The sequence below is a fragment of the Coenobita brevimanus genome, chromosome 43 (assembly GCF_032717465.1).
Source record: "Coenobita brevimanus isolate Jiangsu-jjx chromosome 43, ASM3271746v2, whole genome shotgun sequence".
Taxonomy (NCBI): Eukaryota; Metazoa; Arthropoda; class Malacostraca; order Decapoda; family Coenobitidae; genus Coenobita; species Coenobita brevimanus.
In genome coordinates this window covers 7,517,636-7,531,947 of record NC_136996.1, presented here as the reverse complement: position 1 = coordinate 7,531,947, position 14,312 = coordinate 7,517,636, and the positions used below count along the sequence as shown (strand labels likewise).

General features: G+C 41.3%; 1 protein-coding gene across 3 annotated transcripts in view; it reads right to left on the bottom strand.

The window, feature by feature from the left end:
- The window catches only part of LOC145397813 (uncharacterized), an 856,770-nt gene that overhangs the window by 404,929 nt on the left and 437,529 nt on the right, over positions 1-14,312 (bottom strand). The window lies entirely within an intron of this gene.

The following is a 14,312-nucleotide window of genomic DNA, read 5'->3' as shown; positions in this document are numbered from 1 at the left end:
TCTCCACATTCTGAGTTTGTAGTCTCATAAGCACAGGAGGCTCAATAACACCTCGCCTTTACTGGTTTATCTTTGTATACTGTATGATAATATCCTCTTGTATACTATTTCGGCAAACTATAAAATTATTCATGGCATTCTAGGGCACAACACAGTGTAATTTGCAAAATGAGGGTGATCCAAAAACACTGCTCCTCTAGAAACTCATCTGGCAGTATATTGTGAATTGCGAGGACGGCTCAGTCACCTGGTGTGGGCGTGGATGTGGCAGCAGGACTAGGAGGTAAATTAATGATGCAAGATAGGCACTGATTACGCTTACTGAGCCTTCATGCAAAAGACAAGAAATCAGCCGGCGGATTGGAAGAGGAGCGTTATATATGGACCACCCTAAAAGTCGTACAGGAAGATGTGTTTGAAAGTCCCCTAAGCCAGCTGGAATACGATCCTTGGCTTTACCCTCAGTCTCTTTATCTACTGTACATCTCATTTGTAGCCCGTCCTCACTCTCCATCACTCTAAAACCAGTTCATTTATACTTCCCCTCTGCACCCTGTTTTCTCCACATTCAGGTTTATTTACACTTCATTTATTGCCCTTCCTCACTCTCCATCACTCTAAAAACATCATTTGCGGTCGCTCTCCTCTGCACCCTATTTCACCCACACTCAGACCTATTTACATTATATATGTACCCTGCCCTCACTCTCCATCACCCTAAAACGACTTCTTTTATACCCCTCCTCTGCACTTTGTTTTGTTCTCACTCATGTATATATTCTTACATTTTTATTATTTCTGCTCCCTCCGCACTCCCCATCACACTAAAACCACCTCATTTATACTCCTCCTCTACACTCTGCTTTATCCTCATCAGGTTTGTTTACACTTCATTTGTGCACCGTCCTCACTCTCCTCCACCCCAAAACTACTTCATTTACGTCCCTTCCTCTCTACACATTTTGGTATATCCCAACTTAGATTTACTGGAATCCCACTTCACCCATACTCGCTTTGACTGACTCTCTCACTTACAGCCTTTCTTATCTAAAATGTGCTTTATTCTGACTCTCGTTCCCTGACTTTCATCCTTCTTACCTCCACACTGCTTTACCCTCACTCTCATTCTCTCATTTACATTCTTTCTTGTCTCCACACTGCCTTCTGCTCACCCTTAATCCCTCCTTTACATTCTTCTTTATCTCCACACTGCTTTATCATCACTCTCATTCCCTCATTTACATTCTTATCTCCACACCACTTTACTCTCAATCTCCCTCACTCTTTCATTTACAATTGTTTCTCTTCTGCCACTCCATTTTAATCTCACTCAACCAAATTTACTCCCATTGTGTCCCAACCTCACTCTCCCACACTCAAAAACTACTTCACCTACATTCCATTTTCTCCGCACGCTGTTTTATCCTCACACAGCTTTAGTCACACGCCACCCTCTTCTGACGATATTATTTCGTTTTTACCTGCACCGAGGGACGCCAGGTAGGCTATATCAAAGTGACACGGGCTTACTCTGTTGTTGTTGTTGTTGGTGGTGGTGGTGGTTCTAATGGTGGTGATATTAATGTTAATGTTAGACCGCATCCACGCCAAATGCTTGCTAGCGTCGGCGGGAGTTCTGCATCACTGTAACCCATTGAAGCTTTAACCCGCATCTGCCCGCATCCAGTAGGACCAAATGTATGGATTACGGTGTTTCTAAACTCTTGTCCGCACCAGCAAGCATTTCGTGTGGACGCGCCATAAAGTCATCATCATCATCATCATCATCATCATCATCTGACAGTTTTTAAATGAATTATCTCCATGCCCATGCTGGCCAACCCATCAACAGTTCCCATCTTCACAGGCAGTCTTGCCTCTGCCCAATCACACCACAAGCCACTATCCCAACACCTCCTCTTTCATCCCTCTCTATCCACACCACCCTTATCTATCCCCCCCCTCCCCTCCCCGAAACTAGCATGGAACTTCTGCGAGAAATCCGTTCCCAGTGTTTGTATCTGCCGCCCCTCATACAATCCTCGTCCCTGGCCCTGAATGAATTCGTTCTGCCTCACCCCACCACCGCCCACCATCTTAGCCAATCCCACACACTCCTCTCCGCCCACCCAACGCTTTTTTTCCCTCCCTATCCATTGGATTACACTGTGCCCAACCATCTACAATTTCCCTCCCTCACCTTTGGTTACACCGTACCGACCCATCTACTGAAAAAAACTCCACAGCATATACTTGTTCCGTCATACTCCACTATCCATTTCACTCCGGATCCCTCTCGCCCACTATTTCCTCAACATCCCGACTCACTTTTGGTCTGATGCAGTGATTATTATTTAAACAACTACCTCGACTATCGGGTTACTTACACCGTCCAAATTCACAGGGCATACTTACTCACCCACTACCTTCTCTATCCCACTCACCCTTTCCACCGCCATAGAATACAAGAGCTCGGCGAACCTCACACCAGGCGCCATCTTGTCTACCTGAGTTAGCAAGTGAGCCAGTGAGCTCAGCAGTCTACCTGTGTCCAGGGTTTTGTTGCTCCAGTTTTATTATATATATATATATAGATAGATAGATAGATAGATAGATAATATGTCAGAACACACATACACACACACACACACACACATACATACATACTGGTTTAGATCTATCGTAGAATTTTTTCCCCCAACAGACAACCACGTTCTGGACCAAAAGACCTCCGTTATCTCTACTTTTGACCGACTCGTGTTCTTTGGATATGAATTATTATTCTGGCTATGATTTTTCCTAGTCTTCATCTCGAATGAGTATTCAAAATATATAGTATAATAATAAAAAATATATTGCATCAACATTCAGTATCGTTTATTTGGCTCCTGCTTTCGTGTACAGAAAATCCATTTATCAAACAGCCATACTTTCTTCGTCCATTAGGAACAATAGTCTCTTCCTTACCAATATCATAAAACAAGCACATATCATTGGCAAATACTTATTGACATAAGTTATAACAAATATTATAAAACTGCGCATTATAACAAACTACAAGCACATATTCAATAATAACAATATGCGTTAGTGGAATCACATGGCCGTATAGCAAAAAGTAAGCAATAACAAAATACACATGATCAAATGTTCCAAATTACATTCTAAATACAATACTTTTTTTTTTCAAACATGCATCATATTGATATCCCTTCCTGCCTAATACACCTCCTAATATCAGTTGCTGTACCTTACGTTTGCGAATACAGTGCTGATCTTAAGGCATAAACATTTTACTGTATTGTGAAAAATATTCTCAGTATTTTTTTTATACCATGACAAGTTCACAGATTATTGTCAGTTGTGATCATTTCTGGTTTCGACTATTTTTTCATATTACCAAAGTTGTTCTCGGCATATCAGAAGCTATTTGATGAAACCATATAAGTTTTAATTCAGTCCTCAGTTTATGGTACTTCTTAATCCCTTTATTTTTTGTTGGTTCCCAGCTGCCAACAAGTGTTCACTCTTTTAACATCTTCAGTAATCAAGACAACCTTTTCCCTTCTTGTTGCTGTAACTAGCATAGTTGTACAGCCTGCTTTATTCAGCACTGCACAACAGTGCCTCGGAAAACAGCTGATTTATAACAGGTAAGTCCTGTTATTAAAAGTATATATCCTCCTACTCTGGGACACTTATAACTGTCCAGATTTTAAGTAAAGAATTCTTGGTCGTCCTCTGAGTAACAGCCTGCTACTGGATAACTAAGAGACATCTTTCGTGCCTGCCGAAATTCCAGGCAGTCTGAATGGGGTTCTTCGCTCTTTCCAGAGTCCTACCTGAACAGAGAAGTCAAAAAACACAGATGCCATTTGGTTATAACTTCATTTTAAATGTCAAGAAATACTGTAGCGGACAGTATTACATCAGGATGATGTGAATTCCAGTGTCCTTTCTGTCCAGTAGACATAGTGGTGAAAACACATAGTCGTATCACTGTTCAAGCTGTGAAATAATCTGCTCATACAAGACCTGGTAACATCTGTTCAGTGCCTTACTTGGATGTTTACTTGTCATGAGGTTAAACCACTTGTTGGCTAAGCTGACACATTATGATGTCAGATACTTTTTTGTAATATTTTCACTCAACAAAATATCAGTATCACAGTATAAAGAATGGCTGAAAAAAGGGGCCTTTAATACCTTCATTTTCCCAAAATATGAAGCATTAACTAGGGTATCTATTAACTTAATGACAAGCTTATACTTGTAGTCTTTGACTCCTTGAAACATTGTCAAAGCTTTTATGTGTTCATCTGTAACCTAGTTTTAAGATAATGCGAATTTCTCAACTACTGAATCACTGAGGGTCCAAATGTTACCATTCAAGAACCCATGCTCACAAATCCTCCACAATGTGAAGTACTTCGTACATCATGTGAACAGTTTGTGGTCGAAGGGATGATGAATCTTGTTCATTATCCGACAGTGTCATGATCAAAGCTCAACAAAATAATACATGAGAGACTGTTTTGCACCGCTTAAGTGTGCAGTCACAGTGCTCACATGCAAACATATGTCTCGTGGCTTGCTCGATGAATTCAAGGACCAAAAGGCTTTCAACAAGGCCTCAACTGCCACAATTTCCAACTAAGTAACATGCCACCATCTGTTTCTAACTTGTGGCCACTTCTCTCAACATAAATGCAAGAGCATTGATGGTTGTAATGTCGTGACCCGGTAATGCTATATTACCATGCAAGCAGCTTGAAGATCTAGCATACTGTAAGCCCATTTAGTGAGATATCTGAAGTTAGACAACATTACCTCTCACCCTTGTTAACTGTGGCTACTTTCAAATGCAGGAAACTGAACATTTGATCCAATATAACAGGTTCTGTAGGACGAACCTGAAGTTTTGTCTCAGTGTTTTAATTAATGTAAGGGTTGTTTCTGGGAAAGCTTAAGACATATAAATAGTTGCGCCCCAAATAAACAGTAGCTGAAGGCAATTCGTGGTGGTCCCTTTTGACTGGTTTGATCATTTCATACCTTGGGTCCTCTTACGACTATGCCTATCAAGCAGATCCTACATTACAATTCTTTAGTTAATTATCTTCTGCTCTGCCAGTTTGAGTTTTTCTTTTTTGCGGAGGGTGCTTTGGAAATGTCTACTTGCCAGTTTCATCGTAATTATCTTCGCATTATGATCAGTGTTCTCATGAATGGTTGATGCATGAACTGGAGGTACCTCTTTCCTAGTACAATTCACTGAGATAATGTCCTCTTCAGGTCTGGTTTTATCAGTGGCATACTCACTATCACTTGATAACTCGTTGTTGCACACGAGTATCATCACACTCAGCACAGAAGCGATCAATGTGCAAACGTTTGTTTTGGTTTTGTACATTTGGTGCATCATACATACGTCTTTTCTGAGGAGGTCTTCGTGGCCGAGAAGATCAACTGAATGCAAAATTGTTGGCACAGCGCATGGCTTAACTTTTTTCATTGCGGCAGGTCTATCACTGTCATACCGCGTCTCGTCCTAATGTTCCTGTTGGGGGAAAAACTAGCTATACCACACGCAACGGTGTACTGTATTAAATGTAAATGCTAAGCTCACGAGGAACAACACAGCGTATCATAAAACCCACCATAAACACACAAATAACAGGTCATCACGACACCACAAAGGCACAACTCAATTCAAGGCATATAACACCAGAAACACATCACTGCTCACAAGGACACCCCAAACTCGCGCAATACAATGCAAATCACGCAACACACCAAGCAGATGCATCAAAGGGCACGATTTCATAACGGAACAAGCAATGGGTATAATATTATACATAGTTTTACATCATACATGCACACACCACATGTCTCCATAACAGTAGCCTACATACCACAGTACAAGTGACCACATCACAAGCGCAGCACACACATTACCTCTCACACCATTATGCACACACGTCATTATAACGCCACTAGCAAACCCACCACATCAAAAGTCACCATACCACAAGCACATGCTACTCAACACTATTTAAAGTCTTCAAAACACGATAAGGATCACATACCGTTATGGTAACACCAAGTTTATAAAAAGAAAATCGCAATGCAAGACCACAGTTCAATATTCATTATCACACATGTTCACAGCACACCACATGACTTCCTGTATCACTAAAACACATGACTTCCTGTATCACTAAAACACATGAAATCAGGGCAGCTACAGCAGACATTTTGGTTTATACTTTGAATCTCCTGCCCAAGAGTATGAGTATGTTAAGGCAAGGCACCAAAACAAGGGCATGCAACATATCACACTTCAAGGCTCTGTGCCTGATCTCAGTCACTCTATAATCACGACAGAAGTATGTGATCGTTACTTACAGAACATAATTATGAACAGTGGTTTGACTTCCCATTCTTTCCTTCTTTTAGATCTCTTAGGAAACTGTGCATTGCCTTTCTCATTTCCAGGCAATTAGCACAACCCTAGTCTGTACAGAAAGCCATACTACACTTTAAAACAGACTGACAAGTAGAATGAGAAATAGTGGGAGTATCATCTCTGCGCCTATGTTGTGCTGATTGACTATGACCGTAAAACGTGACTTAGCGAGACAATATGGCGCCTATCTCAGATGACCCGCCTCAGCCTCTAATCCCACCTGGGACCCAAGTTCGCCGAACTCTTCCATTTCCTGATTATATGGAACTTCTCCTTTCAGCCACTAACAACTCTTTTTCTTCCTTGTCTTTAACTCTCACCTTGCCGGCTAGCCTACAAAAGCCATATCTGTAGTATGTATTTCCCCTGTCACGGCCCATCCCCCACCACCAACCTGACCCAACCAACCTGTACCTTTGTACCCATGTCACCCAATTCTGCTTTCGTCACCAAGTCCTAAAAAGCCTCATATGTCATTTCTTTAATCAATATTTATTACAACTGCATTGACGGGGCTGTTCGGCCAGACTGCCTAGGGAACAACTACTACAACTGCATTGATCAGGGTGATTTTTTGCAACATGCATTCAGTCATAACCTAAAACGATTTTTATTGACCAAAGTTGACTTCAATGGCCTGGAGTGATTTCAAAAGATTTAACTGACCGAAATAGTTGTCAAAATATGTTATGTCAAATCAATGCCAAAATGAAATATTCCTTGAATGACTAGAATGGATCTACGCTGATCTGAACAGATATGACTGAACCTAGATTGATCTGAATTGGTCCAACTGAATATGTAAGCAGTGAGTGGATCTAACTAGACCCAAATGGCCGTAAAAAGCCCCTGCACTGGCCCAAATGGTCGTGAGCTGACCTGATAGGATCTGAATGGCCGTGAACAAACCTGAACAAACCTGAACTGACGTAAATGAGTGTGAATGGGTATAAACGATGTCCAACTACCTGGGCGATTCCATCTGGACAATCATCTGTTTTTAGCAGATTTTGCCATCCTACTTACGGATGATTATGTACAGCACAGTAATAACTGCTGTCTTCAGGTACATATTATTATGCTATATAAACATGTATATTATGGATATATACATTAGTATAAATATGCACATGCATATATATACATGTATATGAATATCTTATTATATACACATACATTTATACTGGTATATACACATACATTCACACACAAATCTACGGTATATATATATATATATATATATATATATATATATATATATATATATATATATATATATATATATATATATATATAAAACTCTAATCTTAAATGTCAGAACCAAATTGCCTAGCCCCGGGCTCCTACGCTCCTCATGGGGAAACATAGAATTGGATATATATATATATATATATATATAGTAACCGAACACCCGTTCTTACTGACATCAGCTATTAAAAGCTCACTCTCTGCGTTACTGAAGGGAAGCTGGAGCTCACTCAACACAGTTAGTAAGCAGAATGACGCACCTTTATAAGCAAGAAGTATTCTGTCAAGTGCAAGACTTATTTATCTTTTAGTAAAAACTGTGAAATTTATGACTACACAGGTTATGCATCCTCAGCTAAAGAACACCTCAGGCGAAAGATTTATTTTCTCTCTTGAAAATGGTGAATTTGGGGTTAATACTCAACAAGCATTCCTCAGCTAAATAAAACCTCACTTGAAGGTTACTTTTTTTTATGGTGAATTTTATAGCCTAAATATGTCATGCACTCCTCAGTTGTCATAATGACCCGATATGGATACTCAGTGTCTGTGTTGGCTTGGAGAAAGATCGGAAAAACTAACCACTCATCTGTGTCCAAGGAAGGGTTAAGTGCTGACCGGTACCTTGTATACATAGTGGTGGTAAGACACTGGATTGCTTAGTTTGTTTGAAATGCCAGTTTAGTTGGCATTAACGAATCTTTAACAAACCACTTGTATTGACACTTAGCGACGCATGTATGTTATGCATTGTGCTATCTTACAGTAGGGAAATCATTCATTATGGAAAATATTCATGATATAGGACGAATTTTTCACCGAACTTAATAATAATAATGAAAATGATAATAATAACTAATAAAATAAGGCAACAATAAAGAATCACAGTGAAGTTACATTTTCAGCATATTGCAATGAATCGTCCAAGTGGCAACAGTCTCCTTTGGGAACTTAACCGAACCTGAGGGAACTTAACTAAACCTGAAGTAATTTAACTACACCTGAAGGAACTTAACTGAACCAAAGGAAATTTAACTAAACCTGAGGGAACTTAACTAGACCTGAGGGAAATTAACTGAACCTGAGGGAACTTGAACTGAACCTAAGGGAACTTAACTGAGCCTGAGGGATCGTCTATGTGGGAAGCAATCGTCTACATAAGGAGCATTTCAGAGGCACGTATCCAATGCTAATAACCTGAATGGACCCAAATGACATGACTGACGTTAACTGAACCTGAGGGAACTTGACTGAGCCTGAGGGAGCTTAAATGAACCTATGGAAACTTATCTGAACCTGATGGAACTTAACTATGCTTGAGGGAACTTAACTGAGCCTGAGGAAACTTAACTGAGCTTGAGGGAGCTTAACTGAGCCTAAGGGAACTTAACTGAACCTGAGGGAAATTAACTGGACCTACGGGAAAGTAACTGGACATACGGGAACTTAACCTGAGGAAACCTAACTGGGCCTCAGGCAACTTAATTCGATTTGGAATTCTGAATATAAATGACAAAAACTAGCCAAATGGACGTGAGTGGTAGGAATTGGATGTGAGAGTCCCTGAGGAAATCATGGGGTATTTCGACTACTGCTCCTCTGACAGTGATACCGGCTGGAAGTTACGCTGGGTGATAAGGCAAGTACGCATCGGCAAAAGTAGTTATATATTATCAAGTCTACCTCTACCTTATTCTCACACTTTCTCATACTCCCTGTACATGCTCACAACTCTACCTTCAGACTAGTTCTTCCACCTCTTCCTCATTCTCACAATTTCTCATTCTCCCCATACATTCTCGCTTCAAACTTCTTCTACCTCTACCACTCTCACGCTTTCTCATACTCCCTGTACATTCTCAAAACTCTACCTTCACATTTCTTAATCATTTCTTCTTCTTAAGACAGAGGTTTCAAAAGAGTGAGGTGTGATGTAGTAGTCATAAACCCTTTTACGAGAGGGAGTTTCGTCCTGAGCTAAATAAAATCGTTTTGTGGTAGAAGCAGCAACTTAAAACGCGTTACCTTACTGAAAGGGTTACAGTTCAATCTGCACATTTTCACTCACTTTCTTACTAAATCTGCATCACCATTCTCTCTCTCTCTCTCTCTCTCTCTCTCTCTCTCTCTCTCTCACCCGTAATCCATCTTCCTCACTCCCTCTAACCCTACGCCCTCCTACTCCATCTTCCCTCTCCGCCTGGCCTCTCACCCTCTCTCTTCACTTTCCTGTTTATCGTGTATACTCCCCGCTTCCTTGCTCCTCGCTCCCCTGATCCTCCCTCACTGCTCTTCGCTCACCTGCTCCTCGCTCCCTTCCCCTCTTCCTCTACTTTTCTCCTCTCTCACACTTCACTCTCCTTACTTTTGATCTCAGTTTTATGCAGTTATATTTTCACCATCTAACTAAGACTGATTTGTTGCTTCATTTTCCTGTGTTATGATTTCAAAAGCTCGCTCCCTCTCTCTCTCTCTCTCTCTCTCTCTCTCTCTCTCTCCTGTCCTCATGTCATTTGCTCTTTCATTGCACACAATTAACCTTTTTACATTATTTTATCTTTCTCAATAAATATTTCAATCTTCGCTTATTCCTTTTCTTGCATGTTTAACGTCATTAATCCTTTTCTTGTCAATTATTTCATTCTCCTCTCACTATTAAACGTTAGAACGTTTTCCTTTTACCTGTGTCTCTTCATGATTTTTGTTATATTACATTTCCCATCGCCTTTATCTTTTATATAATCTTCTATTTGGCTTTCTTTTTTTCATATATATATACAATTACGTTTTCATTTTCTTATCATGATATTTTCAAGTGATTTTCCTTTGTTTATATCGTTCTCTTTATGTCTGTTTATCCTCTCTTGTATCGTCACTCAATAGTCCTATCTCTAGGCACTCATCACTAAGTCAAAACTACTCTTATTCAGCAATCCTACAGCCTTCTACTTCACCTTAGAGATAAAACTGCAACTAATCCTATCAATCAAGAATCCTACCTCTTCATCCCCATCTCAGACAAAGGTAATACTACCACAAGGGATGCCTCTCTCCCCCTCCCAGAACTGGATTCTTCTGTTTCATACTCTGTACTGCCTAATCCTCTTATTTTTCTCTGTGTCTCCCCTCCTTGAGCTTCTCGTCTATACTTTCTCTCCTTTTCACAGACTCACCACATTCTCTCTCTCTCTCTCTCTCTCTCTCTCTCTCTCTCTCACACACACACACACACACACACACACACACACACACACACACACATTCGTTATTCATACTCACACTTTCAATCTCACGACCGCGCCCACAAATCACACTAGCACGCTCTCTCTCTCTCTTACACACACACACACACACACACACACACACGCGCGCGCGCGCGCTAGCAGGTATGCACGTGCATTCACACACACTTTCAATATCACGCCCACGTCCGCACATGCGTCCAGCCAGCACTAATACTCTCTCTCTCTCTCTCTCTCTCTCTCTCTCTCTCTCTCACACACACACACACACACCTCCCCTACTATTATTTTTCTATGCCTTCCATCTCTTCTCGTCCCTCCGTACTCTCTCCTCCCCGTCCCTTGCTTTCACGTCTCCCCCCATTTTTCATCTGTAATCCCGGTGTCATCGCCTCTTGCATTATACAAAGCCTGTTGTATCATCATTTATTCCTCTCCCCTCCTCATCCTCTTCCACAAACTGCATAATATTTCTGCCTCCCTCATTTTTTCTGATTACTCTGTCTCTCCCTGCATTTACCTCGCTCCTCACTTCATCGTCTCAGCTTCCCTCTCTTCGTTGTTCTTTTTCAGGGCTGTTGAATCGTTACTTATTACCCTCTTTCGCTCTGTTTTTCCTCCTCCATAATTTGGGTTAGTTTTCCTCTTTCTTCACCCCATTTGCAATGCCTCTCAATTTTCTGTCTTGCTTTTTTCCCTCCATTTTCTTCTTTTCAGAGTGTTTTTTCTATCTTTACTCACAGCTTTTCTTCCCTCCTCCGCGTTGTACGTTAATTTACTTCCTGTTTCTACTCTCTCTTTTATCTTCGAGTATTTTATTATGTCATCCCCTACATTAATTTTTGCTTCTCTTTTCCTCTATTTCGCATCCTCCTCCTCCTCCTCCTCTTCCTCTTTCTCTTCCATCTCCTCCTCGGCCTCTTCACCTGCCTCCTCCTCTTCCTACTCTCTTCTCTCCCATCCTCCTCCTCCTCCTCCTCCTCCTCCTTCCTCTCCTCCCTGCCTTAATGCTATTTTCCTTCCTTCCCTCTCCATCCCATACTTTACAGCCTCTTCACCCTTTCCTTACAGCCGCTCTCTCTCCCGCCTCAGTCCTCACCTTTCTATATTACCTCTGCTGCTGAAAGTGGACGCAGGATGTAAGTGCATTCCTGTTTATCAGTCCGACCACCGCGTTACACAAAATGAATAAATTACGTAATTGATAAATGAATAAGTAAATACACAAAAATAAATAAATATGGGATAATGCCCTGAAAAATTTGCAAGACTGTTCCAATAGATCAAAAGAGAAAATAATCAATCTATGGTGGTAACATGTCAGTTTGTAATTATTTCTGCCTTTCTGTGTCTGTTTGCAAAATAACAAAGAAAAACTGAAGGTTTCACAATAAAATATTGTTCGGATGTTCCTGATGCTTAAGAATGAAGTCATCAAAATCAAATTATGGAGAAAATACCTCACCGAACAAGACACACTCACCACCGTAACTCAGTACCAGATCAGCACACCAAGAATGAGGTGCGCGCTCTGGACAAAATTTATCCAGTTAATCGGTCCATATTTGTTTACTGACTCGGTCCATATTTGTTTACTGACCCAGCTACCACGACGGCGTATTAATCTATTATTGCTACATCCTCATTACTTCATTCAGGTTCAGACTGACGTCTATCAGTGAAGGAGTTCGTGAAGACTATATTTAACCCCTCCAGTTCAAAACTTACCCCAGTGCTGAATGAAACTGTTTAGTAACAGCAAAAATACAATGCGAATTTTTCCAACCTTCATCTTCCATTCCTCGCACAAGCTACTCCTCTTTCGTTTTTACAACCTCTCCCCCTCTCCTTCTTCATTTCTCTTTTCACCCTGTTCATTCTGGTCCCCTCCACCTTTTTACTTACATCTCTTCTCCATCTCTTTTCTCACTTCTCGTACTATCTCCCATACCCATCTGCTCCCCTGTTCTCTATCTCTCTTTATTATGGCATTTTCTCTTCCTCTCATTCTTCACCTTTCACTCCTATGACGGCCATCCTTTATCACCTTTTTTTTATATATTTACATCCCTTCCCCCTCCCAAACGTCAATGTTGTTTCCCACCCCATTCTTCGGGCGCTTCCCTCGCCCTGCTCATCTTCCTACCTCTCGTGTCCTTGCTTATATCTTTTCATATTTTTTTGCTTCCCCTTCACATCTGCCTTACGCCCAACATTCAGTTACTTCTCCCTCCTGATTCATCTTCCTTCCTCTTCCTTGGCACTGTTCACTTTCCTCCACCATTCCTCTCTTCAGTATCTTTCTGCATATTTGGTATCCATCCTCCTTCCACATCCCTCTCCCTGCTCATCTTTTTACCTCTCCCCTGTACCAGCCCACCCTAGTCTGTATCTAGTCTCTTCTATCTCTTCATTTCTTCATTTTTCTACCACTATCCTCTCCCTGTTCACCTCCACACATCTTTCGTCCCACCCCAAAGTCTTTCTACAATTTAACCTTTTACTTCATCCTTCGGTAACTTCCCTGTCTCTGCTTACGTTACTGATGCTGGTGAGGGACGCCTTCACGTGAAGGCACTGATATGACTGGGTGGTGAAGTTGTCCGGTTATACAAACGTTCGCCAACTCCTTCCCTCTCCTCCGAATGGAGGATAGTGGACTGAAGAAAAAAGGGCAACTTTGTCCCACAGCCCACTGAGTTCACGTGCAGATGAGCCTTGGCCTGCAACATTACTAGTGTTAATCTCCGGCCATCTTTTTTCTCTTCCCCTGCGTCTTTGCCGCTCACTTTATGTTTCAGCTGCTTCCCTCCCCCTGATCATGTGTGTGTACCTTTCCCGAAATAGTGCCTCACTTATTTCACTTCTGGCTTTAATTTTCCCAACTCCCTCTTCACTTTCCCTACCTCTCACCTCTCTACTCAGTTTTCCCACTTCTCTCCTCTTCCCATCTCAGTTTTTCTCAATCTCCCCTCTCTTCTTAGTTTGCCAACCTCTCTTCTTCACCGTTTTCCTGCCTCTCTCCTCTCCTCTCCTCTGTTTTCGTCCATCTCCTCTTCTCTCCTCTTCTTAATTTTCCTGCCTCACACCTCCTCTCTCTTCAGTTCTCCTTGCTATCTTCTCTTCACTCCTCAGTTTTCCTACCTCTCTCCTCTCATCAAGTTTCCAACCTTTCCTTATGTTTCCTCAGTTTTTCTTCTTTCATCTGTTCTCTCCTCTCCATCCTCAATTTACTTACCTCTCTCCTTTCCTCATTTTTCCTTCCCCTCTCCTCGGTCTTTCTAACCATTCTCCATCCTCTCCTATCCTCAGTTTTTCAATCTCCCCTCTCCTCACTCTTCCTACTCTCTTCT